This window comes from Pyxicephalus adspersus, chromosome 4 (assembly GCF_032062135.1).
Source record: "Pyxicephalus adspersus chromosome 4, UCB_Pads_2.0, whole genome shotgun sequence".
NCBI lineage: Eukaryota > Metazoa > Chordata > Amphibia > Anura > Pyxicephalidae > Pyxicephalus > Pyxicephalus adspersus.
This window is the reverse complement of record NC_092861.1, coordinates 53,273,366-53,278,391: the sequence shown is the minus strand read 5'-3', so window position 1 is coordinate 53,278,391 and position 5,026 is coordinate 53,273,366.

The window sequence follows — 5,026 nt, the reverse complement described above, 5'->3', positions numbered from 1 at the left end:
TGACTGCAAAGGGTTCTTTTAAAGCAGAACTCCAGACAAAACTGTTTTTTTTTCCTTGCTGTGGATCTTCCTCAACACTGTAAAGTTAAGCGCTTGTTTTGTCTAAAGGTAGGTAATTCCACAATAACACATAAACTAATGTGGATGAGAAACTGTGCAGTGAAACATTAATCCACGTACTATAGGGGTCTCCCATATACCAAAATATTCTAATAGTATATTGCATGGTTTTATTAGGGTTGTTTTTATTCACATCAACCTTCTTAAAAATACTGTATGTTATATTAAGCTGTAATAACTGGACAACTAGAATTAATTGAAATAAATTATTAATTTATCAAAAAATGCCTAGGCCAATTTTTTTTTTCATTCTACGTCACCCGATTTCGCGCCTGGGTCGGGTGAGGTTGGATGAAGAACAGGAGGATGAGAAGATGGCCACGCCTGGAGCGCTATCTCCGGAATGGATGCCGGGATGACGCAGGACCCAATGCAGGACAACCCCTGCGGGATTGAAGGTAAATTTATTTATTTTTTTTTTTTTGCAGTTTTTGGTTTAGTTCCTCTTTAAGGTGTATTGTCTGTTTACTGAGTGTTCAATCAGTTAAATAAATCTAGTTGTATCAAAACTAAAAATCTAAGCCTCTGATGACATTGAAAGCATGTTACTGTAGTGAAGCAGTAGTCTCTCCACAGAGGTCTGACTGGCATGCCAAAACTGGAGCTCTCCAATCATTCTGGAGCTGATTGCAGGACTATAGATGTGACACAGCAAGGATAATTGCAGAAAGACCACTGCTTGTACATATTGCAAGGGTCCCATTTTGCAGCAGACTGCATTTCAGGGAAAATTAACAGTAAAACTGCATACCTTCTGTATAAATAAACCTGGAATGTATTTAGCTAATTACAACTGAAGGTTCGATTAGGTTTTCTTACAAACCATTAGTGGTGGGCAGCGTGTTAAACCTTTACTCTCTTGAAAGCTCAAGGTGTGAAGAACAGTTGGATGTTGTTTTGCATCCATTTTTATTTTTGTTAGCTGACAAGGTTGCTTTAAGTTGCTTTTGCAACACAAATTAGTAATGTAATGTTGTGTTGTTATGTAATGCACAATGCCTACACAGACATAAGTTACAGGTATAAGATTATTATATTGTATATTCTTGTATATATGCATTTTACAGGTATTATTTCCATAGCTAAATGAAAGGATGTGAGACATGCTCAGCATCTCCCAATGCAACATTTTATTGAATAAGAAGGATCAAAACTGTTTCATAATACATGGCAGTAATACATACCATCCCCCGGAAGTCTTTGTAGTTAGTGCAATTTCTTATTTTCCATGAGGTCATGCACTTAAGCTGCAGGATGGAAGTCTAAAGGGAAATGCAAGGAAATAATACTATATTTAAAAAATATTTAAGTAATTGCCTCACAGATAATCGAAAATAAATGTATTTGATTTGTGCTGTCCATATAAATATCTTCATATTTCATATAAGAAATATATAGAACTAATGATTATGATCAAAGTGGTTGTGGATTTTAGAGCTTTAAATAACAATGTACACGGTATATACTTTTCTTATGCAACAAAACAAGCTATATATATATATATCATTTTTTATTCTAAAAATGTAATACACATCATCCATAATTTATAATAATATGAGCATATGCAACATAATAAAGACAGAGGTACAAATCAAACATGTACATGTTCAGTTAATAAGGATATAAGAGATTGTTGATCCACCAACCTTCTTTCTTTAAATAATATTTCACCACTTCTTTTGTTTCCGGGATTCTCCTTAAGCTGTACAAACCTTAGTTCATGCTTTTTCTCTGATTATTTTGACAGGTGATCAAACATTTTTAAAGGTAATGTAAGTGGCATTACTCCTGTTATCTGGTGCCTATGAAATGTAATATATATGTCATTATATGGACTGTGAGTATAGTGCTTGACAAGGTTTCTTAAGGTGCGTACACACTTCCAATTTTTATCGTTCCAATCGAACGACGAACGATCGATTGGGCAAAAAATCGTTCGTAAAAAAGTAACCAACGACGCCGACGAACGAGGAAAGTCGCTGGAAACGAACGACCGGACCGACGGATCGGATTGGACGACGATCGTTGAACATCGTTCGTGTGTACGGTCGTTCGTTGATCGTCCATGTTCAGAGCATGCGTGATGAACGAACGTCCGTTCACTTTCCTGTCGTGCACATAGTTCCTCTATCGCTCAAACGATCATATCTATTGTGTGTACAATATCTACGAACGATCGTGTCGTTAACTCTATGTGCAGGATCGGTGCTATACGATCGTTCATATATATCGTGCATGAACGTTCGTCGTTCGTTTTCCAACGATAATAATTGGAAGTGTGTATGTAGCTTTACATATGATTGCCCCAATTTGGGGAGGACTGCAATGGTGTATATTGGGATAACGACCAAGCTCCAGCATTATTTATCATAAAGATTCTGACTTTTAGAAGTTGACAAGGATAGTTTACACAAAGCTGCTCACAAAGCCATGAATCGCAGTGATATTCTGACTACTACAGGCTACATGTTCTAAAATAAAGTACCCAAAAATCTTAATGAACGATATCCAAGTACTATACAATATATAGTATAATACATCAATATACAATATATATATAATACATCGATGCAGGTAAATCCTAGGCACGGAAGATGATTGAAATGATAAAAAAAGTAGAAAAAACTTCATCTGGCAGTATCCCAGGAAAGATCAAGGTCATTTAAAAAAAAAATGATGCAGACTAAAACAATAGTCCAAAATGTAATCGTTCAAAAAAGTAACACTTGGACCTTATCCTGATTTTTAAAAAATCAGGCATGTGTAAAAAGAAAACATGTCATTTGTACATAAATACAAGTTTACCAAAATAAAGATGTTACTGAGAGTATTAGTGGACTTTTCATTTTAATGGAAAGTTTGCTTTAAGGTCACTTGGCCAATGTCAAGTAAAGATTGTGAATTGTAAGATGCTTTGGTGACATTTTAATCAGATAGGATGTCTATACATCAGATCCAAAGAGATATGTCAGTGTTAGCAGAATTGGCTTACTAGGAATTAGTAAATAGTAAGGGCAGGCTAGAAGAACCTAAATCACCTAAAAGGTTATTCATTGTCAAAGTATTTACAATGTAATCTAGAGGAAATAGGTTTTAGGTTTTTCTGTATTTGACTGAGCAGCAGATGGTGCTGCTGTACAAATCTGCTTTAATACTATTAGCTTATTTGTTTATATTTATGCATTTGTTTTCCCTGTGTTACTGAGTTATGTTTAAGAATTGTTTTTTATTATACAAATACTTATTAAAATGACAGCAGTGTGTGTATAAAATAACCTTTTTAATCCTATATATGGTCGAGATTAGTGAAATGTCATAATCATTCACCTTGCACCCAAAGAGAACGTACCACACTGCATTCATCTCAACAACACACAGCCCTGCTCAACAGCAGAATGAGGCTAGTGGCCATATTTTTCTCTGTGGTAGTTAAGCCATGCTTGTCATCATCTTGCCCTAAAGTCTGTAAAGCTATGTACACACGTCAGATGATTCTTGGATGATATGAGCTGTCGGCCTTTTTTCGTACAAAAAACGGACATTTGTACAGAGGTCATTTGACAACGTTCATGGATCTGTCCTGGTGGACTTACAAATGACGGAAGATGAATGAGTGCAATGGAAGTGAAGGGAGGAGAGAACAGTGGGGTGCCGCTCTCTTGTTCTTCCCCCTCGTTTTTCCATATAACAGAATGGCCCTGTATATGCACGCCCATTCGTTCATCTCGAGCGTGTGTATGCAGCCTTATTGTAGAGGAAGGTAGCGGCAGAATACTGAACAATCAGTTCAGACACCTGATTGGTTTCTAATGCTCCCCCTTTCAGTCTGAATACTGTAGGATCATTCATTGGAGTACATGAATATCAAGATAGATTTATGAAATTACACAATATATAATGATAATATGGTAATTTACATATGTATATATTTCTGTTTATGTAGGTATTATATATTGGTATATTTTTTATGTACCTACAGTCAGAATTTCTTTTTACCTACCAGTAAATGTAACCAACCCCTACTTTTTTTAACTTACAAACTGCAAGTCGGTAGGTGGGCAGGTAAAGTAGTGTTGTTTCATTGTTTACTCTCTAGAAATTAGCAGCATAAAGCCTTACTAACCATAATTATTTATCTAGCACAGAAAATAGTATTTCAGTATGCATGCTATATATATTTATTATTACATCTTGTACCTTGTTTAGTATTACTGTATATCTCCTATATACTCATGCATGTTTAGAACTGTTGTTTTGTAACACCACATTGCGTTACCTGGAATTTGATTTATATTAGAGTAGGGGTTCTATGCTATGAAATGATGATCAGACAGGCTAAATCTGCTATTTACGTCAGGTCCTGGATAAAAATGTTATATCAGTATTAGCTTGTTCTCTTTCTTAAATGGATTCAAATGACAAAATACTGAAATAAAATATTTTAATGGGAATATCTTTAATGGTCCATTTCTTTTTCATTACCTAATTCAAGCTATTTTTGATGTGGATAGCCTAATGGAACCAGATTGATATTTGGATAAGCATCAACATTTTTCTTTACAGATACTCCGCATCTAACAAGCAAATCTTATCTGAAAGACAATTACCTTCAATGATTGGACACGCAAAAATTTTGTAGATGTGTGTGCAGTGTTTTAGTATCTCAGATTGATTGATTACTAATTAGAATATCAAATGGATGGTTGGTTGAGCACAAAATTACAATGATGTGCTTGTGTGTACTAGGCCTTAGAAAGAGTAGGAGTACTCTGGCCTTCCTGCACTGGGGTTCCAGGTTTGGCTTAACTTGGACACTGACTTCATGGAGTTTGCAGGTTCTCCCTGTATATGCATGGGTTTTATCTCAAAACATGCTTGTGGGGAGCCTTCCACAAAACAGCTTTAG